General features: G+C 33.5%; 1 protein-coding gene across 2 annotated transcripts in view; it reads left to right on the top strand.

Moving 5' to 3' along the window:
• The window catches only part of LRP12 (LDL receptor related protein 12), a 73390-nt gene that overhangs the window by 37334 nt on the left and 22991 nt on the right, over positions 1 to 13065 (top strand). The gene's annotated exons all lie outside the window — the stretch shown is intronic.

Genomic DNA, 13065 nt, shown 5'->3' with positions numbered 1-13065 from the left:
CTCTTTGACCGTGCTCAGTGCTCTTGTCCAGTCATTCTGTGCATTTTGGAAATTGTACTGACAATTTTAGAAATAATTTTCACTTGTCTACAGTTAGTGTTTCCAGGTAGTTTATTGTGCAAATCAGTACACTTTCAAAGTGAAAGGGTACACTAGTTGTAATTGCTCTGGCACTACAGACAGAACCACGATGGTCCTGGACAATGTAGGATATACAGTCGCCATATCTGTAATGAATAATATTCACTTAGCAGGTATTAAGCACCTAACGTCCTTACACCAAGAAGAGTGGGAGTAACTAATGAGTAAAATATTCTTGTCTCAAGGAACTTATTTAATGGAGGAAATAGGTATGTGTAAAATGTACCTCTAATGTCTCAATGTGGTAAATCATATGATGAATAATAAGCGTATTAGGTAAAACGATGAATTTATAAAAGGCCCATTTATAATATCTAGTGAGTAGTAAATGACAGAATTAATTTTTCTTATTTTATTATGAATAGCACCAAGTAATTAGTTTCTTCATATGAATTTTGAGAATTCATGTGAATTATGGGAATTATTTCTGATTGATAATATATTTTTGGTTCTTATGCTTGGGATAATTTGTTTCTATTTCTAATAATTCATTTTTGTCTTCCTCCTTCTCAGATCTTTGCCAAGAGAGTTCAGTCAGTCCTTTTGCTGGTTCTTACACTACGGGTTTTGGCATAAGAAAACATAAATTTTCAAAAAGTATATATTGAGTGATGTACTTTTTATTTTTATTTTTTTACACTCCGTGATTTTAAAATGGGGAAAAATTATTGGATAAAATTTTATTTTCTATATGTTTTTTATTTAGAACTTTTCATTGTCCAGAATTTCAAATCTGCTTTCATATATATGATAAAGAGAAAAGATAAATGGTATTTTTATAAATCTAATAATATGTGAAAATCATGAAATTATATCCTACACACTGCCAAGTAATTTAATTTTATATATTGAGAGAGTAGGAAGGCTATTTTAATATTCTTTTTAAAAAATGTCTAAATCAAATGTCTCATGTTCTTTAAATGTCTAAACTTTTAAAACCGCTAAGTTCCCGATCATCTGCTTCATAAAATGAGACATTTTTTAGGTCAGACTGATTTATAACAAGACCTTTACATAAATTAAATCTATTTGATTTTTTTTAATTTATCTACTTTAAACTAAATTTTACTTTTTGATCTGTGATACTTATTTCAAACAGGGTAATTTTAGAAATAATTTCATAATGCCCTCTCTATTAATTACTTCCAAATCAAGATTTTTACTTGTTTTTCACAAATTTTATTTATTCATTATACCAGGTTCATTAAACATTTAGGAAACATGGAAAAAGGAGCAAAAAGATTAAGGAAGTCACCCATTAACTCTGCATTATTAGTATAATTAATAACAGTATTTAAATGTATTTGTCCTTTTTCTGTGCATATCTTAATTATATATGCATTGCATTATAACTGATTTTGTCTTCTGCCCTTTCTATTTAACATTTTATAGACTACATTTTTTTCATACTCATTATTTTAATGCCTGTATAGTTTCCATTCAGTGGCTATGTTGTGGTGTTCTTAAACATATCAATGGATTGTTTCCAATGGATTCTCCCTTCTGGGTCATGTTACAAGGGACATATTAATATATATCTAGCCCTTTTTTTATTCTGAGACTGTTTTTTAGCATAGATTTCTAGAAGTGGAAATTACTCTATCAAATCAAAGATCATAAATAATTTAACTTAGAAACCTTTTGAGAGATTGCTTTCAAAAAGGATTGTACCAATTTGTACAACTATCTGCAGTGAATGAGGACACTTACCTTGGGTATGATCATGTTTTTTTTCATTTAACTTTTCTATGTTTCTATTGAAGTCCTAACCTTTTATTTTCCCCAGACTGTTCAGAAATTTAATTGTTTACTTCTCTTTTTAACTCATGGCCTAGAGTTGTGACATTGCAAAGAATGAGAGAATGAGATTGGCTTTCTTTTATGGTTAGGCAAAACTACCCTGAAATTTAAAGAAGATTTTGGTTGCTAATAGGAACAGATGTTGGAGCTTGCTGCTTTCTCAAATAGAAAGTTTTTACATGTGAAGATTATCACATTGTTCCCAATTCATCATTGATGCAGCTTCTAAATGTTCCTACCTTATAACATCTGTAGCTGAGGTTAGCTTGATCTTGAGTCTACTTTATATTTAACATGGAATTTTTTGTGAAGCAAAGCCACATTTCTGATTGCTGAGAAAGAGAATATCAAGTTTGGAAGTTTCTTTCTTAATACGCATATTAACTGAATTAGCAGAATATATAAAATAGACTTCAAGTAGTTTTTAAGTACTCTTCTCCCTTTGTTTTGTCAGAATTTTTATTCTATTAAAGTCATCACCGAGGCATTTGGGTGGCTCAGTCAATTAAGCTCTCAACTCTTGGTTTTGGCTCAGGTTGTAATCTCAGGTCATCATCTCATGGGTTGTGGGATTAAACCCCACTTCAGGCTTCCTGTTCAGTTGGGAGTCTGCTTGAGATGCTTTCCTTCTGTCCCTCCCCCACTCACTCATGCACACATGTGCTCTCGCTCAAATAAATAAATAAATCTTTTTTAAAAAGTCATCACCTTTGTGTATTTGCATTTAACAATTTGTATTTTAGTACTCAAAGGCCTACTACGCTACTGATCCTATAAGCCTTTAAAACAAATAGTTATTAATTGTGGCCTTTTTAATTAGGATGTTATTTTCTAAATTGCAATTATTTTGCTTACAAATTAATTAGTAATATTTTGCATTAGTGTAGAGCACTATAGTAAAGTGGCTTTTGTTTTTAGCTACTGTTTTAGGCTTAAATACTATAATGTCGTATTCAAGTTTCCCTGGAAGATCATCCAGTCTGAAAACACTTCTGTTTTCCTAGAATTTTCAGATCTTTTCAAAGAAAATAAAACCTAAACTATAATTATTTGATAGCAGTTTTCAATTATTTTTTAAATATAGAGAAGTTGCATGAATAAAGCAGGTATGAGTGGTCCTTTGTACCTTTCCTATGTGATTTTAATATTTTCAATTATTCAAATACTAGACTTCCTACTAAATTTACTAATAAGAATTTCACCAGTTCTTTTGACCAATATTATATAGTGTATCTTTTACCCATGTTTTAAATGAAGAAAGGGAAGAAAGTTTATTATACTTTAGGTGATTTTGAACCCATTAGGATTTTTAGGATTTCAGAATATAAAAAAATAGAACATAATGTAAAGCCAAGAAACTCTCCCTCAAATGAATAAAGTGAATAGAGAATACAAGACAGAGTACATTTTTTAAAAAGTAATACATGTTTTAGGATACTATTAATTTTTAAAGGCATCGCCTGTATTCAGAGAGTTTATGAGATGCTTAAGCTTCTGGAGTAGAGCACTCTTTGAAACTAAGTAATGGTAGTATTATAATTTTATGTATTGTACTTTTGTATGTAGCATTGCATAGTATATAATTAAATATTACAGTGTTTTATCATACACTAATATATTTTATGTGAAGCATAGTTCTATATTATATAATCATAATCATATTTCATGTATTATAAAGTCTTTAATTGCAAAATTGCATATTTTATAGTATAATTTTATATAACATTATTATAAGAAGCAGTGCATAAATTCAGCATCAGAACAGGAAGTGTAAACACCAAGACCATCAACAGAACAGTTTGTAACATGACAGAAGTGTGTGATGCTTAGATGGTGGAAGCGAATCTCACCCACTGGGGTGAGTGGGCCAGATCCAGTGAAGGTATTAACACATTGCAGTCAAACATTTGACATTTTCTTTTTTACTCTGTAACTTTTTTACTCTGTAACTGTAAAAAGAATAATTCTTTTTCTACTTTGAGAATAATTTTTCAAAGTATGATAGCATGTTAATTATTTGTGCTTTTGCTAAAGCCTGAATTTGAATTGGGTGTACCATGCAGCTGTTATGCAAAAGCCAGTCACTTGGCAGATGAGCAGAGTGGACTTTGAATTTCAGTTGATTAATAGCTCCATGTCAGTTAAAGCTGATTTGATCTTAAGCTATAGTACTGGAAATACAGTATCCAGAACAAAGTAGATGAAAGTAGTAGTAGTAGTAGTAGTAGTAGTAGTAGTAGTAGTAGTTCTTTTTCTTCTTCTTCTTCTTCTTTTACTTCTTCTTTTTCAAGATTTTACTTATTTATTTGAGAGAGTGTGTGTGAGCATGAGTGAGGAGGAGGCTCAAAAGGAAAGGGAGAGACAGGCTCCCTGCTGAGCCTGAGCAGGATCCCAGAATCCTGGGATCATGACCCAATCCAAAGGCAGATGTTTAACTGACTGAGCCACCCAGGCACCCCTGGAAATGCTTCTTTACTCCTCTTCTAAACACATTCTGGATCGTATATTTATTTCTGGGTATCACTCTTAACAGTTTACTAAGACTAAAACACCCTATAAAAAAAGACGTGAGTATACTAAAAAACTATGTCAAAACTGATAAAGATGGCTTAGAAAATCATGAGCATCAAGGCCAATTTATGTTTGCTCAGATGCTGATTTCTGCTTTACCTCATCTATTTTTCTAGCAAGAATTGCACAGTAAGCTTCAAAATTATTTTTTTTCCTATTCAAGAAATAGAAGTAGTAGCTTGCTTAGCATTTTAGTCTTCTGTAGTACTTAAATTGGAAAATATAGGTACCATATCAATAGTTTTTATGTCCTTACAGGAAAAAATTGCCCTTTTATGCCCTTAAAAAAAGGTATAAAAGGTTGAATCTTCTCTATTTACCTTATCTTATGCTTTGCTGGCAAAATTCAAAATTACTCTTACAACTTAGAAATTTTAGGATAAAGCTGCTTGGATGGTTCTTTTAAGGTTACTCTCCTTATCTTACTCATATTGTGCTATGACCCTTTTGGAACTGGAAAAAACCGTATGGCTTTTTTTTTTTTTTTTTTCTGTTTTTCCTCCTTTTCCTATATTTTGTGCCTCTTTTGACTTTTTAAAAAATACATTTTATTTTACTGCCATGTAGCTTTGGATCATTATGTTTGTTTGTTCTGAACATTAGTGACCTTTAAGAAACTAAAGAGTTACCTGTCTTGATTAGAACTAAAGACCACATGAAATACTTTGGTCCTCAAAAAACATTGTTTAAAATAATAGGAATAAATATATTGCTGCATTCATTCTTCTTTTTTTTTTTTCCTACATTCATTCTTAAGTATCTGTGCTAATGCAAAGGAGTATTCATTTAATTATAAGCAGCTGGATGTAGGATTTCTTGCTCAAAATAGAAATGTGTGATTTCTAGTACTAGGTTTGAAAATAATGAGAGTCCTGAGTGGGAGTGATAGATTAATATATTTTTTTTGCTTGTGCTGATTCTTATTTTTTAAGTGACAATTAAAAACCTTCCCATCTTAGACTAGTAAATATTGTTGTTATAGTGCTAGTAATTGTTTCCATAAAAGAGGAAGTTCAGGGCAGCCCGGGTGGCTCAGCAGTTTAGTGCCTTCAGCCCAGGGTATGATCCTGGAGACCTGGGATCAAGTCCCGCGTCAGGCTTCCTGCATGGAGCCTGTTCCTCCCTCTGCCTGTGTCTCTGCCTCTCTCTCTCTGTCTATCTCTCATGAATAAATAAATAAAATATTTTTTTAAAAAGAGGAAGTTCAGTTTTCTGACTTTGCTGAAAAAATTGGAGTGAAATGTGGAGTGCATCTAAGGGAATACTCCCCATGTCCAGTGTCTGTCTCTTTCCAGTTCTGTCCACCTTCAGTGTGTTGACTATTCTGACATTTATACTGTGTGAGAGCTCAGCTCACATACTGGGTATTCAAGGAGTCTGGGCAACGAAAGGTCAAAGAAGTCAAAACACTGGGATGGGCAACAAACCTAGTAAAGTTCCAAGAAGAGAACTTTCAAACTGAAGTCGTTTCTTCGTAATGATGGGTTTGTTTCGTCTCCTGTGGAGGTTGTCAGGGTTTAGCTATGTCCTATAGGACAGTCTGACAAAGGGCCATTCTTGCGCTTTGTTCATCTGCAGATTCTAATGCTTACTTGATAACTTACCCGGTATTCTCAATGGCCCATAGACATTAAGAATACTATCATCTTCTGTTAGTCCCCTAGTCTTCCCTCCTTTCCCCCTTCTCTGTTTTGCTTTCTTTTGAAACATCTCCATAAGCCTTCACTACACTTACGCTGCCATTCTACCCCATGCCCTAAATGTCTTACCTATAAGTAAGTATTTGTTTATACAGGACCAAGAGAACTTTTTTCCAAAATAGATTACTTTTTATCTTTACTGAAATTCTGTTGAGGCAGCTCCCTCTATCTTCCTGATAATTATTCCAAGTGTCATAGGGAGCTTCATAGGTCAGTAGTGTGTCATATTGGTTAGGAGTGCAGCCTCCGAAGCCTATTGCCTGGGTTTGTATCCCTGTTGTGACACCTACTAGCTTTTTTGTGGTCTTAGGAAAATTGATTTCTCTGTGCCTCCATTTTTTTATTGTCTGTTAAATCAGAATAAGAAGAAGAGAATTATAGTACTAAGAATTAAATAACGCTAAGAGTTAAAAGGAAGTGCCTGAGAAGCGCCTGGGTGGCTCAGGTAGGGTGAGCATCCAACTCTTGATTTCAGTTCAGGTCATGACCTCAGGGTTATGAGATTGAGCCCCATGTTGGGCTCTGTACTCAGCAAGGAGTCAGCTTGAGATTCTCTCCCTCCCTCCTTTTGCCCCTCCCTCCATCTCTCTAAAATAATTTTTTTTTAAAGGGAAGTACCTGACAGCAACATTATCATTAGTCATGGGATCCACAGGCCTGATCACACACTCTTCACTTTGATTATATGCACAGGCCTTCAACTCATGAACCATAAACCTCTGACTTGGAATAGGAATCTAATCTTTAGCCTTGTGTTATCATACTTAACCTTTAAATTTCAAACTGCTGCCCTTCTCCTAAATTAACTGGACCAGTAGGTGTCTGGTTTTCATGCTAATCATCTGTCTGCATATCCTAATTTTCCATGTCTCAACGCCTGGTATTGCTCGCACAGGCACAGTCTTTTTCCATGTGTCGTGTGATTTCCTCGTCAGCCTTAAGAATCTTCTTTCTCACATCCTCTGTGGCCATTCCGTAGTCCCCTTTGCTTACTGCTTCTTTATCTAGGAGATGGCATTTTTTTAATAACATCCATTTCCATTGGAATTAAATTCTTCTCAATAGTGATTTCAGCATTTGGAATTGCTTTTGTATTATCAGCCATAATGGAGTTAATATTTATAAAAACACCATATTCTGAAAAGTGAGACAGCCAAATGATAGTGACCACCGCTGATTATAAATGCTATCTTTTGCTTATAAACAGACTGAACATATTATTCTTCTTGTTAGTGAAATTTCTGTGAAGTAAAATTTTACAGGTTAGAGGAGCTTCTGTATTTGCTTCTTAGCTGACCTCTGTGCCTCACCAGTTTCTTTCTTTGCATCACATTACTTCTTTTCATAGAAGCCTACCTTGGCTTGACTGGTGTCTACGGAATTGGGTCATTAAATTTTTCTGATTTGGAATGTGTTCTTTCTTTACTATGACTGCCTACTTCTGTTTTGTGAAAGAAATGCTATGTTAATATAGTCAAGTAAGCCCTCGCTGTGCTATACTTACATATGGCAGGGGTGTTTTTGTATGTGTGGGTCTCTTTGTGTCTGTTTAATAATGCCATATGCCTGTGTCATGCATTAAAATTAAAGTGCATTATATTATTCAGGACTATATTGTTTTGTATGTTCTCTAAACTGTTTATATGTTTCTTGGATTAAGTGAATAAGCATATCTTGTTCTTACAAAACTGCAATTTCCATGAGAACATGAATTCTCTAAATGCTCTTCTTGTGTGCCTTCCATATGTATTTTATGTACTTCAGTGGTCAGTAAAGCATAGTTGATTTTTATTTGCATCTCAGTTTTGTGGTTTACTAAAACCAAAGCACAAAGATTCCATGTCACTTGTAGTCTCAACTACTTGAAGTTGTAAAGTGTCAACTCTTGTCAGCTTTGAAAAGAAACGCAGTTCTTCATCTGTAGAACAGGAAATTGTCATTTTTGTTTCCTTTACAGGTAGTTCAGCTCTAATCATACATTTCCTTGCCTGCCTCTTTTTTCTTAGGCTTTAAAACCGTGAAATCTCAAATTGAAGGGCATTTCCTTTGACATTATGTTGGAGTCATCCTCTCCTCTCCTCTGCCATGTTTCCTATAAAATAGAGGTTTTTTTAACACTTCCTAATTTTGAAATGATTTCTTTAAATTTGATCACTATGGTGCATTAATCTTGCTTAAAACCATAGTTCTTTGCTTTTCTTTGAGAGTATTGAAATAGTATCAGGTTAAACATGAAGAAGTCTTGAGTATTTCAGTTTTGCCATTTTCTAAACTGTGCAGTGAGATCTTAGTATTTTCCAGCTGAAAACTAATACCAAATCTTATTGAGAACACCATCAGAGAATCTCTACCTCTTCATTCCTCAGTTAATTCTCCCTTTCTCAATTGATAACCGGATAAGTTAAATAGTGTATATATTTAGTTTAGCCTTTGAGTATAACTTAACCACTAGCATTATAAAAATGCCATTTTCTTTCATTTTTTTTTTCATTCCAGTTGCCCTCTTAGGACCACTATGAATTAAATAGGCTTTTTAGAGCTAATCAGATAACCTATTTACTACATAATCATAAGGAGAAGATGCTGTCCAATTGGAAAGTTACTGTCTTTTGAATGAACATTTGAAACCCTTTAGGCAGTTTCTGTTTCATTTATCAAAAGTAGAGATAGTGAATTATCATCATCCAAAATGCCTGAATGCTTGTTTATACCTAAAGATACTGACCAGAGTAAATTACGTGTATATGTTTTTTGTAAATGTTGTATTCTAAGAACCAGAAGTTGATACTGGTTGTTAAGAGATCTATTAAGCAAAATGAAGAAACACAAATACAATCACTTCTGGAAAATCTCACATTCTACAAAATTAAACACTAAACTAACAGGGCTTATGAGAAAAGTAGTATTGGTACAGATCACTTACAACTATGTAGCTTTGTTAAGGATAGCCCTGACAAAGTAGCAATCCAAATGCTAATGCAGTCAAATACCCCGACATTTATACCTAAAATCAGTCCAGACTTTGCATCCATATCCTCTGGGCTTCATATTTACTCCTTGAAGACATTTACTTCTAATGGAGAACAATTTAATCAAAAATAAAAAGTGTAATTCAGGCACCTGACTGACCCAGTCAGTAAAGCATGCCACTCTCGATTTCAGGATTGTAAATTCAAGCCCCAAATTGGGTGTAGAGATTACTTAAAATTTTTAAAAAATATTTTACTTTTTTACTTTTTAAGATTTATTTATGTATTTTAGAGAGAGCCAAAAAAAAAAAAAAATAGAGCATGCACATGTGAACTGGGGGGAGGGATGAAAGGGTAGAGAGAGAGAACCTCAAGCCAATTCCCTGCTGAGGGTGGAGTCCAACGTGGGGCTCTGTTTCACAACCCTGAGATCATGACCTGAGCTGAAACCAAGAGTCAAACACTTAACCAAATCTTTCATATAAAAAGATATAAAATGAATAATGCTAATAGAAATAAAATAAACTAAGAAAAACAAAATTACAGGTGATGGTAGATATTTGAGCTGAAGGGTTACTATGAGTTAGAAATGGGGAATCATTAGAAGACACTGAAATAATAAACTCAGAGGGGCACCTGAGTGGCTCAGATGGTTAAGCATCTGCCTTCAGCTCAGGTCATAATCCCAGGGTCCTGGGATCCAATCCCACATCAAGCTCCCTGCTCAGGGAAGAGTCTGCTTCTCCGTCTCCTTCTGCCCCTCCCCCTGCTCATATCTTTCTCTCTCTTGGTAGCTCTGTGTCTCAAATGAATAAATAAAATCTTTAAAAAAAATAGAGGACTCTGAGAAAATCTTTTGGAAAATTGGGGTAGATGTTGGGAGACAAAGCAGGCCTAAGTGGTGATAAAGGCAGTTTCAGTATTTGGAAATTTCTGGTTTTAGTCTATGTTAAGTCCTGATTTATTTCCTATGCTTGGAAATCCTTGAAATCACCTGTAATATTAAACTAAATTTCCTTTTTATTTGAATTAGGTGACTATTCCTTTAACCAGCTGATGCCTAAGACAACAAAGATTTAGAATATAGGATAAAGAAAGATTTGGGAAATACACTGTTCTGATCATGTTGAATTTGAGGTTAGAATGTCCAGTGGGCATTTGACTACAAAAAAAAATCTCTGGATTAAAGATCTTAAACCCATGAACTATATAGATTATAGCTGAAATTGTAGGGGGGAATGAGACCTTTCATAGAGAGTGAGGAGAGTAGAATGGGAATGATCTGCAAACACCAGCCTGCCAGAAGCTAGCTGAAGAGGATGATCTAGAGCTAGAGAACTAACATAGAATGGTCACAGATAGGAGAGCAAGAAGAAATGATGTCAGCAAAGTCAAGGTAGTATATGGTATCAAGAAAAAACAAATCACTCTGAGATACTCCAGAGAGATCAACTAGGATGGAGATTGAGCATCCCTGGGATTCAGCAGTGAGGTCATTGATGCTCTTGCCTGCTAGCAAGATTTTTATGGAGTTAAGAATTGGAAGTCTGGTTTCAATAGGCCAAAGAAAAAATGAAAAGTGAGAAAATAAGGAAAAATTTATGAGTATATCCTGATGAGCCATCAGAAATGCAGTAGAAATATATCATGATGATGGTAGATGGGGGTGGGTGTGATTTAGGGCTGAAATAGACTTTAGGGTAGCAACTTATTATTTTAGCACATAAGGAAACCAAGACCCAAAGAGGTTTAGTAGTTTATACAATGACAAAGCCAGTGAATAGCAGTTAGAACAGATAGCATCTAGGTCTTACTATTCCAAATCTACCCAGATACAGATATATATAGATAGATACGTACATAACATACGTATATATGTAGATCTATATATGTGCAAATTCTTAACCCAAAAGAGACAGAAAACTTTCTTAATGGTTTCTAATGTTAATCTTACTCTTGGCATTTGAATTTATTCTTTCTTAGAGAAAGGAATAAGCAATGGTTGTTCTAGAGTATATTTATCTACATGCCCAATGTATTGTACATGCAAAAAATGTGTTGATAAAAAGCCACCAGCTGGATTTGAAACAAAATGCCAAACTCAGTCATGTTGCAAATGTGCAAAATTAAGTCAAAATACGTATTCATAACCAATTAAGAGAGAAACATGATACTATAGTTTTGTTTTTAAAGCTCTTATTCAATTAGAAATGTAAAATACTAAATCTTAAAATATGCATTCTTATTTATGGGTGGTGTATCTTATCCTTGGGCAGTTGTATATACAGAAAGTAAAGTATTCACAGTTTTTTTTGAGCCATCCCTATCAGAACATAACATACTTAGTTTTTGGTATAAGAGCACCACCTATGGGTTTCTCAGGTATTCAGGGGGGAGAAATTTAAAACAAAACCTAATAAAACCTAGTAAAATTCTTCCTAGCTTTTCTCCTATATCAGCTCTATCCATTTTTTAAAGGCTAACAAATTGTCTGCTTTGCTCTAAGTTATTCATTCCTACCTGGTTTTGTTTTAGTATACTACTCCCAAATGCTTTGGCAAGAGCTAATGAAGAAAAAAAAAAGTCCTTATAAGTGCTTTAGGATATCTTTTTCTTTAATTATTATGATGATAACTCATAAGAGCAAAGTTAAAAGCAAAACTCTGGCACTTCATTGTCAGTAAGCTCACATTAGGGTAAATTCAATCCTTTTCTAAATTATCATTCATCAAAATTTTTTAAAAAAAATTTTGTAAGGGAAATTTTACTCAAATTGAAATTTAACAAGAAAAAAATTGGAAGCTTCAACTCTAAGTGTTGAAGTAAGATGTGCAGTAATATGTGTAATAGGCTCTTGATATATTATATCCTTGTATTCTGTATTGTGAGGCTATTTTCTAAAAGTAATTGAAAACAAGATCCCTTTGGTGCAATGTACCCCTAATTCCAGGGTAGACCCATTTTAGACATGAACATTTTTTCTTCAGTAAAGTATACTTTTTTAAAATCTAGATCACATTTTTTTCTTCAGGAAATGGTTTATTCTGCAGAAATGAAGATTGATTCTTTGAGCAATGTAGCTTGCTTTATTTTGATCATTATAGATAAAAAAAATTTTAAATTGCATAATATACTTATTATTCTAACCTTATTGAATAGACTGTAACCTCTGTTATAAAGGCCATTTTTACAAATTATAATCGTAATAGGAATACTTGCCTATCTACAAATTGGGTGAACTAATTTTTAAACAGCAGAACTCAAAAAGCATCAAAGTTCAGACCACATATTACACTAGGCACTTTGCTTGCATGGATTCATGTATTCTCTCAATAACTCTTTTAGCTAGGTATGACTGCTAATTATTATGAAAAGAGAATCTTCTCTTTTTGGAAAATAGGCAGTATTATACAGTTCTGAGATGTGCTTTTTTAGTTAGGCATGTAATTTTTTTTATTCTGAAAATTGCCCCCCATTACTTCTAATAACCGTCTCTATACCCATAGTAGCTACTCTCCTCACTTCTAATTTGCTGCATCTAATCTGCTGCTATTTTAAAAATCAAATAATCTAATATGTTGAATTATATCAAGTAAGAAGTTCTAAGTTTTTAAATTTTTGAAAGCTTAAACATTCATCATGTATTTTTTTGTAGCCGAATGACTATTTTTTAAATTGAGGGAGAATAAATTGTCACATTATCTGCTAACTTCTGAATAGGTCAGATGTGCACTGTATGTATCAGTGTGAGAGTTCAAGGTAGTGAAAGGAGAATAAACCAGAAAAGTGTTGGTAGTAGTTTAAGCATGTTCTGTATTTCTTCATAAAATTCAGATATCTAAACATAATGGTATTTTAATCACCTTTTCAAGCCTTTATTTTTA

Source organism: Canis lupus, chromosome 13 (assembly GCF_011100685.1).
Source record: "Canis lupus familiaris isolate Mischka breed German Shepherd chromosome 13, alternate assembly UU_Cfam_GSD_1.0, whole genome shotgun sequence".
NCBI classification, from domain to species: domain Eukaryota; kingdom Metazoa; phylum Chordata; class Mammalia; order Carnivora; family Canidae; genus Canis; species Canis lupus.
Note: the sequence above shows the minus strand (reverse complement) of the source record. Positions and strands in the feature narration are given on the sequence as shown.